This window comes from Sinohyriopsis cumingii, chromosome 10 (genome assembly GCF_028554795.1).
Source record: "Sinohyriopsis cumingii isolate HCF-2022 chromosome 10, ASM2855479v2, whole genome shotgun sequence".
NCBI lineage: Eukaryota > Metazoa > Mollusca > Bivalvia > Unionida > Unionidae > Sinohyriopsis > Sinohyriopsis cumingii.
Genome location: NC_142970.1, coordinates 9,808,133 through 9,832,817, shown reverse-complemented (window position 1 = coordinate 9,832,817; position 24,685 = coordinate 9,808,133). Strand labels below are relative to the sequence as shown.

General features: G+C 34.9%; 1 protein-coding gene across 1 annotated transcript in view; it reads left to right on the top strand.

The window, feature by feature from the left end:
* The window catches only part of LOC149789585 (uncharacterized), a 65,936-nt gene extending 62,818 nt beyond the window's left edge, over window positions 1-3,118 (top strand). The window contains exon 9 of the mRNA XM_089972873.1: window positions 2,123-3,118. The gene's annotated coding sequence lies outside the window, so the exon portion shown is untranslated. The remainder of the gene's footprint in view (window positions 1-2,122) is intronic.
* The last annotated feature ends 21,567 nt before the right edge of the window (window positions 3,119-24,685 follow it).

Genomic DNA, 24,685 nt, shown 5'->3' with positions numbered 1-24,685 from the left:
CACTCATATATATATATAAATATATGCACACACACAGTCATGTTGACGCATTGTGTGGAGTAGTTCAGCAGAAAGTGTGTTTGCGTTCCGAGATCCAATATCAAAGACTGTAGGAATTTACAGTGCCTCCTTGACCTTTGACTTGGTTATAACATCCAGTATTGTAAGCAGATTTGTACTTTTGGAATATTTGTTTCTATAATCAAACAACGAGAGCCATGTAGCATTAATTGAGAAATACATTATATTGTGATGTGACTGGTCATTTGGATGTTAAGAGGTCTGTAAGGATGAGGGGATTGACTATGGAGATGGTTGCTATTACTTGTCAAAATCATGATGGGGTTTTAACTGAATAAAATAGTAAGATTTAAATAATGTAGATTTTTGATATAAAAAAAATTATTAGTTGTCAAATTTTATTACTGATGTTATAAACTCGTTAACAGTGTAGATGATTGCTGAAATGTTATAATTTGTTTGCATGCATGATTACTTTTCTAGTAATCAGCTTAGAAATAGTTTTACATTATTCACGCAGCTATAATGCTGATTTAGATTCATTGCTTTCAAGGAACCATCCAGCCATGAAAAATATGGATCGGACTTGAGTGACATTTATTTTCAGGGAAATATCCAGCCAGGAAAAATGCGAAGAGGACCTTCAGTGAAATTAGTATTGAGTACTAGAGATTTTCAACTTGAATTGTCATTATACTTGTACGGATTGTTTCCTCTGTTACTTGTTGAAAAAGCATTTAAAATTATTATACCTATCAATTTTGTGCTGTTGTTGTTCTAGGGTTTAGCGCCATTTTTCAGCACAATATAGGCTATATATGGTGGCCAGGATAACTGGTGGAGGAAGAACCCTGGAAAACCCAGGGAAGAACCACCGAATCACGAGAAGCTACTGGCTGGCTTTCCAACGTACCCACGCTAGCCGAACCTTGGACTCGACCCCACGCAGACAGAGGTGAGATGGCAGTGATCCGGAACGGTGAGCACTTTAGACCAATCGGCCATTCGGGGCCCCAATTTTGTATCAGCTGTATTATTTCTTTTTCAGGTGACAACATAAACCCCTTTATAAAGTGACAACATCAGCGGCTAAATCAGATGACAAGATCAGTAGACAGCAACAACAGCTACATAACTATATCATTACTTTTTTGCAGAAGCTCATTACAATTGTTATTATAATTCTTGTTTGTTTACCAGTGATTGGATTGGCAAGGATAGAATTCTTCATCAAGATAACTATACTCAACAAATGACAGTTGAACAGTTATGATTTATACAGAAGAGCTTATGCAATAGCCGGTATCCATTAGCCAAGAGCACTTAGTCATATCTACTCTTCTTAAACTACTAGGAGAGTTACCATAATATATAGCAAACACACTCCCCCTATGGTCTGCTTGTCCTATATGAAACAGGTGACAGGTCGGTATCCAATATTGCTATATGCACTTTATTGTACATCAGGCACTATTGATTTATCTTTGAATTCCAAGGACAAAAATGTCAAATATTTGATATGCAATTTGATCAGTTGAGTAGATTGTATAAGGTGAGTTAGCAGGTTAGAGCTCACTCTGTTTTGATGGCAGTGGATCAAAGTCAAGATCACTGGTTGTATAATGTAAACTGGTTTTCATACAAGAATCTGCAATTTCTGGATATTGTCGTGGTTTACCCTTTGGGTAATAAATCATTTTTGATTTGAGGGTCTAAAAGTGAAATGGCAAGGTCACTGTGATTAGGAAGAAAATGGTTTCTGCACAACATCATATTTTTGCTTCTCAGGCCCGTACCAAACTTTGTGGATGACTTTCACATGGGGTCCTGAAGATGGGAACGTAACTTATTGAAATGTTAATATGTCTGTTTACATATTATATTGAGTTCTGAGTTTGAAAACGTGATATAAAATGGGCAGTCATTCATTGTATCATATAAAATCAACTAAATTCGTTTAATTACATATTTGCAAAGTTCACCGTAATACAGTTATGCTGCCTAGAAGCTCAGCATACGCCAGGTTCGCACTAATTTCTTGCATCTCACATAATTGTGTTTAAAATTTGTAAACTATGACATGTACTATTTGCTTTTACAGGCATGATCTATAAGAGGTTACTATCAAGGATAAGAGTGCTTGACTGGATCAGAGGTTACTTCCCTTGTTGTATAGCTGTGTGTCAGTGGATACCATGTACCAGCAGAGTTGTCCCCAAAATGCGAAATCCTATACGAAGAATCTGTTTTGTCAGACATACATATGTTCCAGCATTGTGCATAATACCATGTCATGAATCACTGCCGTACCAAGTCTTGGAAATTTATTTATTTCAACAGGATGTCCTCAGAATCCAATATGGACTTGAATTAATTATCAGCCTAACTAGATGGAATGGATTTTTATCTTTGATGTATTGTATTATTAAAAGTTATTTCAAGTGCATTATTCTTAACAAGACAACATCGACAGCTAAATGTGAATGTTATGTTCAAGGGTTTTGCAAAGGTTATGTTCAATGTTTACATTTTCCATCAGAGCAAATGAACCTTTCAAATGCAAATATGACCCTGCAAATGCAAATATGACCCTGCACTTTAAAGAAATTGATACAAAACCCTCCATGTTTATATACGTTCCCTATATGGTTCCCAAAATCATTATATTATCAACATATTTGTTGCAAAAGTAAATGTAAATATTCTTTTAATTATTTTTCCAATGGAAGGTATTGCAAGAACATAATTACAAGTATACCCAATACATGTACATTTATGTTTCTAGTAAAAAGAGCTTATGCAGTGGTCTTCTCTCCCTTTTCCACTAACAGTGGAACACATGGTTAGTATTCCCATCAAACTGAGATAATTGCACGTCTCTATTGTACATCAGTAACAATGCATTATATGATTCGAAATGAATTTGATTGGTTGTGCCTTAAAAACCCCAGATAATTATTGATTGTGACCTTTTAGTGCACATCAGAAACCACATTGCCAAACAAAACACAAAAGTTATTATCATCCTAACAAGGTATAGCTATATGAAATATTTGTTGTTGTTGTTACGTTTTTGTATATTAAATGTCATTATTCACCCTATAGTTGATTTGTATATTTTGGTCTTAAAGTTTGGTATAACTGTGCACACTTACTAGTATCTTAATTTTAGGATGGTGTGCTCATTTAACAGAAGAACAAGACATAATTTCTCCAAGATGATATGATGACAAGATAAGTACTATACTGCCTACAAAGGACCTTCACTTTATACTAAGATATCCAATCTGTTGCAATGTTCCTAATCTTATTAACACATTAACCCCTGGAGGTTTTTCTCGTATTTGCCTGAAATTCGAGTAGGAAAAAAAAATTGAAAGCTATTTCTGAACAGATCCGGAAACACAAAATCTCAGGTGATCGTTCAATAACGTAATACCTAGTTGTGTTAGAAACATTGTTTTTCATTGGCTATTTGGTTCGCGTGTGAGCAGAAGGATAAAAGTTGTAGTTCTTTTTTCTTTATTCCAAATGCCCCGCTTATCCTACTTTTTGAAAGGTTCATCTGTCTTTCCATACAGGTTTGCCGTAGATCTGAGACCACAAAGTCTAAAATCCGGACACAAAGTCGGATTCCGACCACGGGCGAATTTTGGTAGAAAAATTCGGGTCCAAAAATGATGTTTTTCCTCTATATTATCTTGTGCAACTAGAAATTCCAGATTATTTGGTATCATTGTAGAGCTACATCTGCCTACCTTTCTATAATGCCCACTTTAGTGTATCATGCATGACCGTGACGCTACAGAGCTCGGCAGTAGGCTACTACCACTTGCCACGTTAACTCTTGCTAGTGGTTAATGTATTAAAGAATAAATAATGTAACAAACCTCGTTAGTCTTATTTTTTGGATCATGTTAATAAAACTTATATCAGGTTACATCACTGTTTAGTATTACGATCTGTGTCTCAACCAGAAATACATGAACATATGACGCAACTTGTTGTTCTACTCTGTCATGCTTATATTAAAGTTGTTCAAGGTGCAACACTACAACAGAACAACAATGATTACCATACCTGTATATTTGTAATATTTCAGAAGTGTTCATCTAATAAATTATTCTTTATTTGTTTTGGGGTTTTTTCATGGCAGAATAGAATGATAAAACTTGTAATTCAAAGAGTGTTGGGGCCCCGAGTGGCCGAGTGGTCTAAAGCGCTCTCGGTTACGGATCACTGCCATCTCACCTCTATCTGCGGCGGTTCGAGTCTCGGATTCAGCCAATGTGGGTAGATGAGAAAGCTTGCCAGTAGCTTCTCTAGGGTCGGTGGTTCTTTCCCGGGTTTCCCGGTTCTTCCTCCACCATTATTACTGACCGCTATGTATAGCCTGTCGTGTACTGAAAACTGGCATTAAGCCCCACAACAACAACAACAACAACAACGAGTGTTAACATTTCCATCAGAGTGCAAATTAGGACATTGTTTTTATGACTGGATTATATGTTCAGTTTATGTTGATACATATCATGAAAATAATAATAGGTTAACATATGAAATTGGTTCTCAGCTTCATTTCTAATTTTGAACCACTTTATTGGATATTTCTTTATGTCTCACTGTGGACTTTCAGTGTAATCAGCGGCAGCTAAAATTGCAGAATAATGCCCTAAAAACAAAATTTAAACGTTGCAATGGTTAAAGAAATAACCAATATTTATATCTTGGGAAAACAACATGATTAATAACATGCAAATATCAAAATATTTTTTATACAGCAAATATATATTCTGTTTCACTCTTTATACTGTTACCATACTGTGCAAATGTTAATCAAAATGAATTGAGATATATGCAAAGTTTAAGACGTAGTGTGGAAAAAATATCTCCGCTTGAATGTGGATTTAACAGCCGCATACTGCTTTATGCACTGTATGGAAGGAGAACTTACTCAAAGAATCGTCATTGTGCAGTGTATAAAAATAAAACCCCTAAGGAATCTCTATCTAATATATAAGGAATCTGGAAGCTATAATAGGGAGTCCTGTGTTTATACAATCAAGACACAATAGATACATATAACAAGTGAATTAACTAAATAATACTTGTAAAAAAACAATGCAGAAACCGGCTTATGTTTATCATTTTGCACACTGCCTAACACAGTTATTGATACTCGAGACACTTGACTACTTCTGGTTTTTGGTGTGTAGAGTCATATAGTTCTAAAATGTGTACTGGATTTCTTTGTGTGTAGGAAAAACAAAAATTCTGCATGATATGCTTGTATTCAAAAAGTATTACTCCACTTATGTGTTTCAGAGATCTAGTACTGCAAACTAAATTGACATACAAAATTCAATAATAGACTAAGTCCAATTGACACACACAAACTCTCCAATAGCAAAACTCAGTTGACATACAAAAATTCAATGGTATCTTAATCCCACCTGACAATTAACTAATAAGTGAAACCCAGCTGAGAGACAAAAATGCGCTAAAATTCAGTTGACTTACTTAAATTCCCTACTATGTAAAAGCAGACTGACATAACAAAATTCACTAATAGGCAAAACGAACGTGACAGACGCAAATTCACTAATAGGCAAATGTCAACCGATTTACCGAAATTCACACACAAAGGCACAACTTGATTTACATTGTTTTTGTTTAAGACCGTTTTGTATTCCAAATATGTTTATTAGTATGCCCTAGGCCTACTTCATGTCCTCTTGATTTTTCCGAACAAAAATAGAAATATAAGCTCTCTTCAGCTCAACATATTACAAAATAATGTAGTAAATTAAAATTATTAATGTAAAATATTAAAACAAATGAAATGGAACACAAATATTTGATTGCTTTTAGTGTTAGTTATTAATTTTGAATTCATATTAATATAATTAGATTTCATTTGTTCATTTCGTGAAATAAAATCAACGGAACACAAATATTTGATTGATTTTAGTAGTAATTAATTTTGTATGCATATTAACATAATTAGACTTTATCTCTTAACATAAAATCATATAATTATTGCCACATGTCAATAAAAAAATTAGAAGAAAATATATGTGAACTATCGCATTTAGATTAGTGTAACCAAAATAACATTTCAATGTTTCAGTAACGATCATATCAATTTTATTTCATAAATCAGGTCAGTTTCTATGCTTTGAAAACCGTAATGAGTTTAAAGTGACTAAAAGTATTTATTGATTTCTCAAAACAAATTGTGTTCTTCTCATTTTTACAAGAAAAAAATATTTAAAGGGTTAGTACATTTGTATCAACAATTGTCGTTAAATTGTTTTTAAAAAAACTCTTGCATCAGAAAATTAACTTATAAGGTTGCATCATTGCTTTGGATAAATCATGATGAATTGTTATTACCCAAACTCAGAATATAAATATCTTCCGCATTCAAAATTTCCAGCAATATCACATTACAATCATCGGTGTCTAATGTTGATCACGTGACCTATGATATTTTTAAGAGCATTCGTGAATGAAATTCATGTCCTAGTGTCTATCGTCAACGAGCAATTCGTTCTATGTAGATGGGCCCTGGTACGCAGAATAATGTATTTATAACTTCGTTTTAACAGTGCGAACAATAAGAATACAAGTGTTGGAAGATCAGTGCGATTTTCTAGATGAAGTGTACACATAGGTGATGTTTGATAGGTATACTGGACTGAAGCCGGTCAATGACATATAGCATAGAGAACAGAAAGTGTGCATGATTCTGGATCAAATGGATAGCCAGTGAAGTTTGCAGAGGAGGGAAGAAGTGTACTCAGTTCTTTATACTCTAAGGATCATTTGAACATCCGTGTTTTTAACTTTTTGAAGTTCTTGTAGGATATACTAAGACGAAATGCATTACAATAGCTCAATTTTGAACTACTAAGGAATACGTGTGTTTCCGTGGCATCAACTGAACGAAAATTGCAAATGAAGATGATATCTCTTAGCATCAAATAATAAATAAATGAAACAAAATGGTTTCTTGGTTTGAGATTTTACTCAAACGACACCAATTAAGCATACATAATATAAGACCACTGCCATGCAACCAATGACCACAAGGTTAATTATTTCAAGTAAACATTAATGTTGTGGTCTAGAATTGTATGAAATTCAGTAAATTGCCAAATTAAACTTAATATGCTTTCATTTTAGCAACATTGTGAAAATGAGTTGGGCCAATGTATCGCCAGATAATCCCACTATTAGTGCTTACAGTTAAATTGAATTTATTTGTTTGTTTCTTGTTTTTAATATAGTTTGAGAATTTGAGTCATGCTGCTAAGATGTCTGCATTCCGGCAGTTCTTTTTCAACGACATTTTAATACGGGTTTTGAAATTCCAGTTGGATATATCACAGTATTTCATGTGGACATAATCATCGGATTGAGACGCATTGGTTTTGACCCTGTTTCAGGTTAAATCAGAAAGTTGTATCATAATTCCATAGTACTACACACACTGTGATTAAGAAACTTTTTGCTGGCATTGTTCATTGTAGGTAAGGTTTATAAGTGAGCAAACTATGTGTGTGTTATGGCTTTATAATGTAGATTTAACAATTTTTCTATCATATCGCTACGACATCAACAGTTTGGCATTTTATAGTGATGTATAGGACTGGGGCATCATGTCGTAGACATGAAGCATCATGTCCAACCCAGTCACATTATCCTGACACCATGCAAACCAGTCCGTACAATAATTCCTTAATAATGAGAGCCAAGCGAGGCAGCTGCTAGTTCCATTTTATGAGTCTTACATATGACTTGACCGGGGTTCCTACCTGCGACCTCCCGCAACCGAAGTGGGCGTTCTAACAACTTAAGCCACTAGAACGGTCATTGTCACTACATTAATTATGGAGATAATGATCAAATAAAGTAAACAAAAAAAAAACTATACAAATAAAAAACAAGCAAATAAACTAAATGTTGATAATTTAATTTAAGAAGGTATCCGAGGGTAAACTATGTAAATGCCAATGCAAATAGACGAAATGCCAGAGATAATGATAGTGTTGTGTAAGTCCTATAGTTAGCATCAATTCTCGACCAGTCGGCAACTGCAGTTATATGCCATTATTTCTGAAGCATGCAATTTTGAATCATTGGTATATAACATAAATGAAATTATTTTAAGTAATGGTGTTAAATTATTATATCTCTGATATCTACAATGTCAACATCAATGAGAAGATGAATAAACTTAAATATATTATAAATTCAGGTATTGAACATCACCTTTTGGTCCTCATTGTATTGTTTATACATCTATTTAGCTTGAAAAAATAATCTACATAATATATTTTTAAAGTAAAGGCATTGATAGTCTCTGACCTGCATAAAACGTATGTATGTGTACGCCTATCTACCACCCCATATATATATATATATATATATATATATATATATATATATATATATATATATATATATATATATATATATATATATAGAGAGAGAGAGAGAGAGAGAGAGAGAGAGAGAGAGATAAATAGATAGAGAGAACCTCCACTTGTATAGGCACGTATTGGGTGATGGTGTGCTGATTGGCGGATTGTACCTTCTTTCAAGGTGTCCGCTTTATTTGGTCTCGTTATCTAGGAGATGATCGCCCTCGGTGTTATTGCACTGATCGAGTAACTATTAATATAAGGTGTGAAACTTATAGGTAGAATAAATAGAGATTTGAGCAGATATATAGAACATAGTGACTCTTGGATGCATCCGTGGAGCTATTTAAAAGAAACAGAACCAACCAACATTTTCTGTCGGTTTTTCCACTGGGAATATAACCTTACTCCCCTCTCGTTATCAGATCTTACTATCGACAGTCACATACCAAAGGCTATTTAGTCGGGCATAGTATGGCAGACCAAAACAATCCTAGTTTCACAAGGTTAATGTACTTCCTAATGGCTATCCATCACTCGCATTAACAGCACACGAAACATAACAGTTCCATTCTCGTCTCAATTACACACATGAATGAATGAAATCCATTACATGCCTGAACTACGCTATACACACATTCTAGTCTTTTTCATACGTGAAATCATCTAAGATTGGTGAATTCAAACAGATTCTCGTATCAACTAAAGTAATACATGAAATCCTAGCATACCCAACTCCTATACAAACAATACGAGAATTGCAAACAATTCATTACATTTGTAAAAAGGAGATTAATGAATGATATCGAATAGATAAAACTCAACACAGTTATACTCGTATCAGGAAAATTGATATACGAATTTAAAGAAATAAATTCATGCACATATAAGCAATTAAATTCCAGCAAGTCATAATATTGGCATCAACGAATTACATGGAAATCAAAGCAAAAACCACGTGCTTCAAGGTTTATTTGTTTGTACCGCCAAATTCGTATCAGACATCCGGCCCATTTTATACATGTTTCACGAGAGAATTTCTTCCAAATTGACTCTCGAAGTCTTCTTTCTTTTCACTCTTGCGGGAAAATTGCTGACTAATTAGATTTTTCAATGGGGGTAATATTTACAGCCAGAGAATTGGTGTCAACTTGACAGCTACTCCAGAATTACGCTTCTGTAGAATTTCAATTTTGACAGTTCCGATATGAAATCGAAGATAACCCTGTCCCTAACAGTCCTTCTCACGGTTAAGTAAACGAATGCCTAATTAAGAATCACTCCCTCCCCCAATTATAAATCATTGCAGTATAGCGATATACCAAGCGCCTGTCCCCATAAATCTAATTAATTATTCTCTGTCCCATTGCAATGGGCTTTCCATAGATCAACATAAATTTGCATCCTTATATATATATATATATACCACATACATTAAAAAATAACATGGCTGATATACCAATACTGTTGATATATATCAAATTGTGATCTGGCCATAGCGCAATAATACGCATACGTAAACATTCTCGTAACCGTGTGCTATTGATTCTAGATCAATGATGAATTTATTCACATTCATCATAAGTGACATATGAAAATAACGATACAAAGTGTTAATAATTACCGTTTTCTAAATGAATTGATTATGGTACACAATTTCATCGAAATCCTTTCTGCTTTCTGTTCCCCCTCCGTTCTCATACATAAAGGAAAAATAAGCTGAAATATGGAGTGAGACAGAAAAAGAATTGCGGTGGATGGAAACCGTGAAATTGAACCTACACCAAGTAACCTACAAAATTATGTTTCTTGTAACGGTTTGTGTGCATTTTCTTGGTATATCTCTACATAATTTATATAATAAATGTCTCGATTAGTGATGTATTTAATGTTTTGTTGTTGTTTCTTGAACCTATCATAATGTTCTAAACAGTTATTAATTAAATATGAAAATGCCGCCACCCCCCCCCCCCATCCGTGTGTGTGAACCATCGTAGCAAGATACGGGCGAAAATCTATGAAAAGACGAGCGTAGAGGATTGTCACTTCTGACATCCAACAATGTCTCTGGGTTTATTAATGATGGTAAAAATTAAGTCAAACCGACCAAAGGATGAGAGAGAGAGAGAGAGAGAGAGAGAGAGAGAGAGAGAGAGAGAGTTTTATAGTCAAACCGTATGTGTGAAGTAATTGCGAAGTGCTTATTAATGAACATGCTCTTCGTCTATATTCTACTTCTTGTTATCTTAAATATTTTGAAATCTTTTATAATATCCCAATCAATCTTGTGGATAAGCCAAACTACAAAATCTTAATTATATAATTGCATCGTACTGGATTTTAATAGTGATGGGTGTAAGCAGTTAAGGGGAACACTATGGGGCTGAATGGGAATTTGCATTGCTGAATCACCGTTGGGTGGTATGACAATTTAAAAGGTACGGCGTGGGGCCGGAATGGGCCCTACATAAGTTATTAGTACTGATCCATTGTGGGAATAAAAGAGAAATAAATTAGAAAATGAGTTTTACTATATGAATGTTTGGGAACTCGCAAGTCATCTGAACTCAGACACTGTTATATTTTCATCCAGTGTTTTTTTTTTTTTTTTGTTTTTTTTTTTTAAATTTCAACAGCCCACCATTTGCTTTCTTATTCATTGCTCATCGTCTGTTATTATAATGAATATGTATTTAGCTTATTTTATATAGAGTGATCTGAAAATGCAGGTACGCTGTCCCACATACATTTCTAAAATGATTTCATTACCCTGGAAGTTGAATTGGAGCTTCTTAGCAACGATAATATGTCCAGCTTCTTAGTGTTTAAACCAGACCTCCAATGTCTAATTGTCATACGTATGCACGTATTATTAGCATATCTCCTGATATGGAAGGGGTCTCCATTATTTAAATGTCACACGTGTGCACGTATTATTAGCATATCTCCTGATATGGAAGTGGTCTCCATTATTTAACTGTCACACGTATGCACGTATTATTAGCATATCTCCTGATATGGAAGGGGTCTCCATTATTTAACTGTCACACGTATGCACGTATTATTAGCATATCTCCTGATATGAAAGGGGTCTCCATTATTTAACTGTCAGACGTGTGCACGTATTATTAGCATATCTCCTGATATGGAAGGGGTCTCCATTATTTAAATGTCACACGTGTGCACGTATTATTAGCATATCTCCTGATATGGAAGGGGTCTCCATTATTTAACTGTCACACGTATGCACGTATTATTAGCATATCTCCTGATATGGAAGGGGTCTCCATTATTTAACTGTCACACGTATGCACGTATTATTAACATATCTCCGGATATGGAAGGGGTCTCCATTATTTAAATGTCAGACGTATGCACGTATTATTAGCATATCTCCTGATATGGAAGGGGTCTCCATTATTTAAATGTCACACGTGTGCATATATTATTAGCATATCCATTGTTATGGAAGAGGCCTCTATATTCTCCTTGAAGTTAAATGTGTCTTAACCTAAAAGAATCATGTAGATTCCTACAGCGAATTAAATAGTCGCGAAAATAAGCATAATTTAAAGCAACGCCTATTTATTTGTTATGGTCAGATTCATGCAATAAATATTGCTAAAGAAAATAAGAAAAATCCGAGAGAAAAGTACAGATGAAGTCCGCACTAGTATATTTCAGGACATTGTACAGGAAAATATAGGATGAATATTCACTGAGATCACAAATGAACATATATTATGTCCATACATCGCAACACTCCAAGTTCACTTGCATGGTTTTTATTGTTGCATATTTGTATAGCCAATCATGTGTTTCTAAATTGCATATTAGCACTTTATGTTGTGCAATAAAAACGAGACCCAGATACCCAATACAAAGAAATATTACTGTTTCAAATTACTAAACATGCATACCTGAAAATGTCCGGGTAATTCCTTATCGTCATTAATTAATCACAGTTTATTTTTGGAAATTAATCCACGCTGTCATAAAGTCTGGTGAATACGGTGTGATACAGTCTGGTGAATACGGTACATTTGCTCCTAGATATTGCCGATTTACTCAGGCTGAGGAATACTTTTCCAACACAGACTCCCCATACTCAACAAACGATCAATACAATTTGATAAATCTGTAAATTCCTAAATACAATTTGAACATACCCATGGTCATTACATGTTTGATTTTGACAAGAGATTGATTTCGTTTCCTATTTAACCATAAATTTAAAATATAGCATGGATAGAAAGTCCACAATTCTGAGACAACTTAAGGAAAATGTACACTTATCATATGCAATTTTATAATTGATCATCTATTATTTCAATGATTATAAAATACGCAGATAACAAAAATAGGAAACGATTGTAGGATCATGTCACACTTAGCTTAATTTTTTACAAATTACCTTATCTTACATATGCTAATAATTTCATTCCAAAAGAGTTAATGCTTGTCGCGACAAGTTGGATTTATGATTTATGTTTATATAAAGACACGTTGACACCGACTATGTCAATGTTTGTTTGCACTGACCTATACCAGGTCACGCTGACACTGCCCTATGGCAAAACATATTTAGTTAGAGCTATGTCAATGTATTTTTGTACTGACCTATACCAGGTCACGCTGACACTGACCTATGTAAATGCACTTTTGCACTGACCTATGGCAAAACTTGTTTAGACCGACCTATGTCAATGTACTTGTACACTGACCTGTACCAGGACTATTTTACAATGACTGGTACCAAGACTATTCTTTACCAAATATGCGACGGAAAAATTTACCTGTTTTGCTAACCTTGCCTTTCCTATCTCAGTCTGGTTATCTCAGACCTGTCATCTCAGTTATGGTGTCCATGCGCTAAGAACTACTTTATCAGGGGACGCAAGCAATGCTGTCTTCTGCTTGGCCTGCTTGGGGTTGCTTTCCGATCAAACGCAGACACATAGGGATATTTACTAAAAGAGAGAAAGAAATGACAAACAAAGATAAGATGATTTTTTATTTAAAACAAACGATAAAGATAAAACAAAGGGAAATGGGCTACAAGCTAAATAATATATTGACTCTTAAAGGTAGCAGAGCAAAAAATCTTAAACGTTTACCGCATTGTGATAGAGTTGAATCCAAATTGTACCTGCAACCGTTAATGACAATGCATTTACCAGTCAGAAGGAATCATTTATCCTTCCACAAGGTATTCCACAAGCAGATTTCCCTATGGCATATCCTTCCACTACTAATAGCAGCATTTGCAATGTTGTCAAGAAACCGTGAACTTGATAAGCTCAGCACATTGTTATCTGCTAGGGTCTGTTTTTGGAGGGTGTTTCATACAAGGAGGTAATTTTACAATCAGTATTAATTACAACACAAGTATGTCACAAACTGTTTCATCTCCTTAAAAGTACTGGAGAGTTATATACGATAGTGACACAGATCAGTAATTTCCCATGAATAATCAAATCACAGTCACTCATGCTACTTGTAAGTCCTCGTAATGGCCTGTATAGGGCTGTGTACCCACTATCCTTTCATCATTTACAAAATTTTCTAAATTCGAACTGTTGGAAATGGAACCTTTTTGCGTAATAAATATGAATTACTTATTGTTAATTTCATATAACATCCATATCTCAATGCGATATGACCTCAATACTATCAAACGTTTTATGTTATTTTTTTTGGTCACGAGTAAAAATTGTGTACTTCGGATAGAACGGTTATGTCACAGACCTCATTAACGTATGTGTGATAATGAGCCGCATGTAAACATTTGCGCGTGAACTATATTGCAAAAGTGACGAACTCTTTTCACTTTAAAGGAAATTATTGGGTGAGGAAAAACAATCTACGTTGGGGTTTGCACAAAGACAAAGAAATGAAACTCGCAGGGTTACATTATATGTCTCCCCACGAGGCTTTCATCGTGGGGAGACAAATGATGTAAACCCTTGACTGGGATTTCCTTGCCTTGGTGCAAAGCCCATCATAGATTCGATTAACGCTGACTTTAATCAAAAATATTTTACACTGACCTATACCAAGACCATTTTACTTTGATCGATCTCTTGACACTTTCAGACTGACCGATATCAAGAAACGCATACACTGATCTACCCAAGACACACTAAGACATACCTATGACAAGACACTTTTAGACGGACCGATACCAAGACACGTTTACACTGATCTACCAAAGACACACTAAGACATACCTATGACAAGACACTTTTAGACGGACCGATACCAAGACACGTTTACACTGATCTACCAAAGACACACTAAGACATACCTATGACAAGACACTTTTAGACGGACCGATACCAAGACACGTTTATACTGATCTACCAAAGACACACTAAGACATACCTATGACAAGACACTTTTAGACCAACCTATACCAAAGCACACTAACACTTACCTATGACAATACATTTTAAACCGACCTATGAGATTACAATTTCAGAGCAACCTACACCAAGACAATGGCAGGCAGACCTATGCCAAGACACTTTTAGACCGACCAATGTCATGACACTTTTTTACTGACCTATACAAGAGAATTTTACACTGACCTAAACCAGACACTGTTACACTGAATTGTTTTTTCCTAGAGTAAGCTTACATATGTTCAATGGCTAACGAATATTCATTTTCGTCGGAAGAGTTACCTTTTTATTTTATTTTTCGTAATATTGTAACGACTGTCTAGGAAAGAAAGCTCGTTTTCAAAGTAGAAAAAATAACATCAAATTCACTACGATTCTCCTGTTCAACGAAAAACGTTTCACAATTTTATTTGAATCGATATGCGACCTTAATCAATGTAGTCCAAGATCAGTACAGTCAGTACAGTCTAATTGATATGATATCCATGTTGCGTTCATAATTAATCATTATGAATGTGTTTTGGCACTAAATGCATGTAGTTTCCTTGTGAAGTGACGCATGTTCAAATTATTTAATCATTATTTGCCACATATGCTTCAAATATTCCCACTGATGCATATTTGATGAACAATTACTGAAAAATAAATATTCTTCAGAATGTTTGACTTACACCTACAGAATAAAAGTGTTCAAATAAATGAAATGTGATTTTCATAGAAGAGCCTTCACTTATTTGGGACACTATGGACTATAAACCACATATACTGTCTTATATAGGTAATACATGTGTACTGAACTATGGACTGTAAACCACATATTCTGTATTATATAGGTAATACGTGTGTAATGAACTATGGACTGTAAACCACATATTCTGTATTATATAGGTAATACGTGTGTAATGAACTATGGACTGTAAACCACATATTCTGTATTATATAAGTAATACTTATGTAATGAACTATGGACTGTAAACCACATATTCTGTATTATATAGGTAATACGTGTGTAATGAACTATGGACTGTAAATCACATACTCTGTATTATATAGGTAATACGTGTTTAATGAACTATAGACTTAAAATCACATATACTACTTGTGTACTGAACTATAGACTGTACTTGACATATACTGCCTTATGTAGGTAATACGTGTGTAATGAACTATGGACTGTAAACCACATATTCAATATTATATATATAATACTTGTGTAATGGACTATGGACTGTAAACCACATATTCAATATTATATATATAATACTTGTGTAATGGACTATGGACTGTAAACCACATATTCAATATTATATATATAATACTTGTGTAATGAACTATGGACTGTAAACCACATATTCAATATTATATATATAATACTTGTGTAATGGACTATGGACTGTAAACCACATATTCAATATTATATATATAATACTTGTGTAATGGACTATGGACTGTAAACTACATATTCAATATTATATATATAATACTTGTGTAATGAACTATGGACTGTAAACCACATATTCAATATTATATGGGTAATGCTTGTGTAATGGACTATGGACTGTAAACCACATGTAGTGCCTTATATAGATAATACGTGTGTAATGAACTATGGACTGTAAACCACATATTCTCTATTATATAGGTCATACGTGTGTAATGAACTATGGACTGTAAACCACATATTCTGTATTATATAGGTAATACTTGTGTAATGAACTATGGACTGTAAACCACATATTCTGTATTATATAGGTAATACGTGTGTAATGAACTATGGACTGTAAACCACATATTCTGTATTATATAGCTAATACGTGTGTAATGAACTATGGACTGTAAACCACATATTCTGTATTATATAGGTAATACGTGTGTAATGAACTATGGACTGTAAACCACATATTCTGTATTATATAGGTAATACGTGTGTAACGAACTATGGACTGTAAACCACATATTCTGTATTATATAGGTAATACGTGTGTAATGAACTATGGACTGTAAACCACACATTCTGTATTATATAGGTAATACATGTGTAATGAACTATGGACTGTAAACCACACATTCTGTATTATATAGGTAATACGTGTGTAATGAACTATAGAGTGTAAACCACATATTCTGTATTATATAGGTAATACGTGTGTAATGAACTATGGACTGTAAACCACATATTCTCTATTATATAGGTAATACTTGTGTAATGAACTATAGACTGTAAACCACATATACTACGTGTGTAATGAACTATGGACTGTAAACCACATATACTGTCTTATATAGGTAATACGTGTATAATGAATCATACTCACTACTTCAATTGCGATCTAAACGATTTCCGGCTGTATTATAAAAGTTCCATTCAATTAATTTCAATATTCGACTCTTCTCACACCCCACATCCACCTCGCAGTGGAAGCATTAATCTGTAAAGCAAAAACCATTTCTAACTTTATAGTTTAAGTGTGATTGTGATTTATATCATTGTTTCTTCTTTAATGGTAAAGAATTAAATTTATTTCAATTACTATCAGAGGTACAGGGGTTAAAGAGTTGGACTCAGAAGGCTGTCGATTCGATTTTCAATATCGTGTCAGCCAGTACCTACTACAGTGGAGGTCCATGGGCAACCAGATTTCATCGATTTTCACCATCGTGTCAGCCGGTAACTACTACAGTGGAGGTCCATGGGCAACCATATTTCATCGATTTTCACCATCGTGTCAGCCAGTATCTACTGCAGAGGTGGCAACCAGATTTACAATATATCCCTCATAACGCCATTAACTATATCGAATCAAATATATTTATTGTGTTGACAGAGAAAAAGGAAAGAAGAAAAAGATAAATATGCCATACATATGTATTCATGTAAAACTTTTTTCATTTACCAGGTCCAGACTTAAAAGTGTTTCAGGCAGGTAATAAGGACAAACAAAAACACACAAAAACCACACACAGACCAAAGAAAGAAAAGACGGTAGTTTATGGCACCATGCCTGTCAAGATTACCAAATGTTTGACAACTGATAAGGCTGTTTTAAGTCCTAATACATCTATCGTGCCAGAAGAGTTTTAATTGAAGTGTTTTGTTTACCAGAAGAGTAGCAGCATTACGTTGTAAATTAAGTTTTTATTGACGCATCAAACTGAAGTTAACGTCATAAAGGGTCCTCTACCATACTATGCCCACATTAGGAAATCAGGTCAATATGCGTACCTGCTCAACTAAATGTTAAATCCCCACAAAATAGCCTTTTTGCTTTGAAATAGGGACATCCCCCCTTCAGCGTTTGTATGGTATGAACTACGACTACTTCAATTGTTGTGACAAGGTATGAAAAGTTTCCTGGTCCTGAATTTAAATAATACCTGTATGTAGATATGTAAGATACAATCAATTTGTACAAGTACAGCAACTGAGTAATCTATTAAAGTGGACCTAGAATGACATATTGCTCTTGACTGACTCAGGTTCTAAGCCCTTGAAAAACTATATTTACAACACAAGTGTTATTACCTTTCTTAGGAAGACTAAGATTTTACACTATCAAGTATTTACAGCAACGATGATTTACTACCTTAACTGGCTCCAACTAAAACAGTTTTAAGTTTGTTTGTGGTAACAGCAATATGGGCGATTCTATTCCATACCTTCAAAGCAATGGTTCGATAATTACAGATTGCGACGACAAAGCATAATTATTTAGTTACTTTGTTTACAGAGAAAGAAGTTTTAAATGAAAAATAATATTCATATACCTTTACATACTGATGTAAGTTTAAGTTTTCAAGAACTAACGCCTAACAAAATATCCTTAACCAAAAGACTTCCTCGTTGTAAGTCTTATGGTTCCCATGGTCTAAATAACTGTATTCTGCGTGAACTGTATAATGAACTATAACACCAGCTTTCTTCATATTTTAACATGTCTTTAAAACATTTGGAGAAACAAAACACGTTTATCCCTTTCTTTTCAAATAGAGAACTTTTCCATTGTATCTAATTTCAGACCAATACCGCTTCTCGTTACTGTTGGCAAAGGCTTCAAGGTAACGTTTTACAGACATCTGAGATACGACATGTCTCTTATTCAGCTATGAAAGAGTCTATATAATATTTAACATTCGTCTGACGTATACAATGTCAATGTAAGACGTAAAATAACTTTAGATACATCTGACGTATACAACGTCAATGTACGGCGTAAAGTAACTTTAGATACATCTGACGTATACAACGTCAATGTATGACGTAAAGTAACTTTAGATACATCTGATGTATACAACGTCAATGTAAGGCGTAAAGTAACTTTAGATACATCTGACGTACGAAATAGCTCTTATCCGTGCAATGCTTCACATAAATTTGTCGTACAAAATGTCAGTTCATAACAGGTGGCGTAACTACCGTGGTATCTGTTACAGCCGTGCAATGTGGCCCGGCCGTCTTGGAGGCCCGACCCAACCAGAAAAATATAAATGATAGTAAAGGGGAGGGCAGTGCAAAACGTTACCTGTTGGGCCCGTGGTGACACCACTGCACATAACGTAAAGTAACACTTTACCTACAGCTGACGAATGAAAGGATTCTTGTTATAGATTTAAATGACCATGTTTGGGCATTTATTGAGGTGTAAATTGTACCTAAGTACTCACATAGTAAATATAATCCGATGTACGAAACTAATCTAATTCAGCTATAAAAGTGTCCTTGTAACATACATCTGACAAACCAAATGTCACCTTACTGCGTAAGGTACATATCATGTACGGAATATCATCCATATAGCGTAAAATAGCATATTAAATTTTAAAATTAAGGCACGGTCACCTAAAAACAATCAGGGTAATATACTGGGGCGTAGACATAAATTTGTATCTCTTTCACTAATGGTCTAGTCTCTAAACCTTCCACCTGACTGATTGGTTATATATATATATATATATATATATATATATATATATATATATATATATATATATATATATATATATATATATATATATATATATATATATATATATATGAAGAGACAGACAAACAGATAGACGAGACAGACTGAGATTAATTAGATATCAGGTGTAATAAGATACACATGATGAATGTTTTCTGTCTGAATATTTAGGGTAAAGTATAAAGGAAAATGGACATTTTTGTTCGGCCATGTTCCCCTTACTTAAACCGGCTGTTACGTTATGCTTAAATATTATATTTTTGAAGATAATATATTACGACTGTCTTTTCTTTAGATACATAATAGTTAAACGTGTGATGTGATGTACGTTTCAGACTGGCTGAGAAATCAAGCAGTCAAGTGTCCATTACTGTTATGATGCCCAACTGTCACAAATCAAATAATTAATTAGGTCCAATCGTCAACACTGCTTTATTTTATGCGTCCCAGCACTCAAGAATGCATTCCCTTATGAGACACAGCCTTTAAGAGTTATTTACCTTACAAGGCCGAAATAGTCAAGATTATTTCATCTAAGAGGCTCAACGGTTGAATGTCCTATACCTTTTCAGGCCCAAACGGTCAAAAGTCCTTCATCGTATAAGGTCTGATGGTCAAGATTGCTAGATGAAGCCCAATGGTCTGGAGCTCTGTGTAGTATCAGGCCCAAATAGTCAATGGTGCATTACATTATGAGACCTGACCATCAAGAATCGTTTACCTTATGCGTTTCCAAAGATGATGAGACATTTACCTTCAGACGACCAACGGTCAAGGGTCCTTCATCTTATGATTCCCAGCGGTTAAGTATCATTTATCGTATCAAGCCTAGTGGTTAAGGGTCCTCTATCGTATATGACCAATGGTCAAGCGTCCTTTGTCGTATGAGGCTCAATGATTAAGTGCCATTTATCGTATCAGGCCAAACGGTCAAGATTTCACTATTGTATTTTATCCAAAGGTCAAAATTCATTTGTCGTATGAGGAACAGTGTTTAAGTGTCTTTCATCTTATGCGACCCTACGGTCGACAGTCCTATATCGACTGAGTTTCAAGTTAATAAAATTATTCAGCAACGTTACATACACACCTCAATTATTTTCCCTGGAAAATTTCAGCGGACAGCCTTGGAAAGTCGTGTCTCATTTTAATCGTCACCAGCTTAGTTCTAAAAAGTGTAGTTTATTTTTTTATATTTTCGTAATGTAAAATCGAAAATAGCATGAACGTTCACACCCTGAGAAAATTTATGATATGGACTTTTCTTTCAAAACAGATAGACACTTCAGCCACGAACATGACAAGTTACTTTTGACATAAAGAGAAATGCGAACAGCGTAGTTATCTCAGTGAGCTATGGGGTCCTCTGTTTGTGTGTAGCATTATACAATTTTCATACAAATATGTTTTTAATTGTATCCCTTTATTTGTGTTTGTTAGGAATTTGTAGAAGACGTTTGATGGTTCAATTCCAACCGTTTGACCAGTCAGAATCAGCTACTGTGTTTGTCTTCGTAGAGGGAACCTTACCTGCCTAGTGCAGTGTAAAATTTATGCGTACGTAGCCGTATTAAACACGACAACAAATCAGTCCGAATCGAATATATTTGTACAGGAATTTAGGTCAAGATAAAAAGGAATTACATAGTATTATAAATCTCTCCACCTGCCAGGATTAGATTAAAAAATTAGTACAAAAATACCCTGACCAATTAATGATTTACTAGCGTGCATAATGGAGACAAAGTCAAAACTGCATGTTGAGCCATGTAGTTCAAAGAGTGTCATAAGTAAATTAGTATTGATAAATATATCATTGTGTGGAGGTCTGTGTCAGTAACTGTTCTAAGTACACCATAACATTGTGTGGATGTTTATGTCAGTAACTGTTCTAAGTACACCATAACATTGTATGGAGGGCTATGTCAGTAACTGTTCTAAGTACACAATAACATTGTATGGAGGGCTATGTCAGTAACTGTTCTAAGTACACCATAACATTGTATGGAGGTCTATGTCAGTAACTGTTCTAAGTACACCATAACATTGTGTGGATGTTTATGTCAGTAACTGTTCTAAGTACACCATAACATTGTATGGAGGGCTATGTCAGTAACTGTTCAAAGTACACATAACATTGCGTGGAGGGCTGTGTCAGTAACTGTTCTAAGTACACCATAACATTGTGTGGAGGTCTATGTCAGTACCTGTTGTAAGTACACCATAACATTGTGTTGAGGTCTCTGTTAGTAACTGTTCTAAGTACACCATAGCAATGTCTGGAGGTCTATGTCAGTAACTGTTGTAAGTAGTCCATAACATTGTGTGGAGGCTTATGTCAGTAACTGTTCTAGGTTCACCATAGCATTGTGTGGAGAGATATGTCAGTAACTGTTCTAAGAACACCATAACAATCTGTGGGGGGTTATGTTAGTAAATGTGTCTAAGTACTCCAAAATATTGTGCGGAGGTCTATGCCAGTAACTGTTCTAAGTACATCATAACATTGTGTGGAGGTCTGTGTCAGTAACTGTTCTAAATACACCATAACCTTGTGCGGAGGTCTATGTCAGTAACCGTTCTAAATACACAATAACATTGTGTGGAGGTCTATGTCAGTAACTGTTCTAAGTACACAATAACATTGTGTGGAGGTCTATGTCAGTAACTGGTCTATGTCCACCATAATATTGTGTTGAGGTCTCTGTCAGTAAGTGTCCTAAGTACACCATAACATTGCGTGGAGGTCTGTGTAAGTAACTGTTGTAAGTGCACCACAACAGTGTGTGGAGGGCTATATCAGTAAATGTTCTAAGCACACCTTAACAATGTGTGGAGGTCTATGTCAGTAGCTGTTCTCAGCACACCATAACATTGTGTTGAGGTCTCTGTCAGTAACTGTTCTAAGTACACCATAACATTGTGTGGAGGTCTATGTCAGTAAATGTTCTAAGTACACCATAACATTGTGTGGAGGTCTATGTTAGTAAATGTGTCTAAGTACACCATAACATTGTGTGGAGGGCTATGTCAGTAACTGTTCTAAGTACACCATAACATTGTATGGAGCTCTATGTCAGTAACTGTTCTAAATACACCATAACATTGTGTGGAGGGCTATGTCAGTAAATGTTCTAAGTACACCATAACATTGTATGGAGGTCTATGTCAGTAACTGTTCTAAGTACACCATAACATTGTGCTGAGGTATATGTCAGTAACTGTTGTAAGTACACCATAACATTGTGTGGAGGTCTATGTTAGTAAATGTGTCTAAGTACACCATAACATTGTGTGGAGGGCTATATCAGTAACTGTTCTAAGTACACCATAAGATTGTCTTGAGGTCTATGCCAGTAACTGTTCTAAGTACACCATAACATTGTGTGGAGGTTTATGTCAGTAACTGTTCTAAGTACACAATAACATTGTATGGAGGGCTATGTCAGTAACTGTTCTAAGTACACCATAACATTGTATGGAGGTCTATGTCAGTAACTGTTCTAAGTACACCATAACATTGTGTTGAGGTATATGTCAGTAACTGTTCTAAGTACACCATAACATTGTGTTGAGGTATATGTCAGTAACTGTTCTAAGTACACCATAACATTGTGTGGAGGTATATGTCAGTAACTGTTCTAAGTACACCATAACATTGTGCTGAGGTATATGTCAGTAACTGTTCTAAGTACACCATAACATTGTGTTGAGGTATATGTCAGTAACTGTTCTAAGTACACCATAACATTGTCTGGAGGTCTATGTCAGTAACTGTTGTAAGTAGTCCATAACATTGTGTGGAGGCTTATGTCAGTAACTGTTCTAGGTTCACCATAGCATTGTGTGGAGAGATATGTCAGTAACTGTTCTAAGAACACCATAACAATGTGTGGGGGGCTATGTTAGTAAATGTGTCTAAGTACTCCAAAATATTGTGCGGAGGTCTATGCCAGTAACAGTTCTAAGTACATCATAACATTGTGTGGAGGTCTGTGTCAGTAACTGTTCTAAATACACCATAACCTTGTGCGGACGTCTATGTCAGTAACTGTTCTAAGTACACAATAACATTGTGTGGAGGTCTATGTCAGTAACTGTTCTATGTCCACCATAATATTGTGTTGAGGTCTCTGTCAGTAAGTGTTCTAAGTACACCATAACATTGCGTGGAGGTCTGTGTAAGTAACTGTTGTAAGTGCACCACAACAGTGTGTGGAGGGCTATATCAGTAAATGTTCTAAGTACACCATAACATTGTGTTGAGGTATATGTCAGTAACTGTTCTAAGTACACCATAACATTGTGTTGAGGTATATGTCAGTAACTGTTGTAAGTACACCATAACATTGTGTGGAGGGCTATGTCAGTAACTGTTCTAAGTACACCATAACATTGTGTGGAGGTCTATATCAGTAACTGTTCTAAGTACACCATAACATTGTGTGGAGGTCTATATCAGTAACTGTTGTAAGTACACCATAACATTGTATGGAGGTCTATGTCAGTAAATGTTCTAAGTACACCATAACATTGTGTGGAGGTCTATGTCAGTAACTGTTCTAAGTACACCATAACATTGTGTGGAGGCCTATATCAGTAAATGTGTCTAAGTACTCCAAAACATTGTGTGGAGGTCTATATCAGTAACTTTTCTATGTACACCATAACATTGTGTGGAGGGCTATGCCAGTAAATGTTCTAAGTACACCATAACATTGTGTGGAGGTCTATGTCAGTAACTGTTCTAAGTACACCATAACATTGTGTGGAATGCTATGTCAGTAAATGTTCTAAGTACACCATAACATTGTGTGGAGGGCTATATCAGTAACTGTTCTATGTACACCATAACATTGTGTGGAGGTCT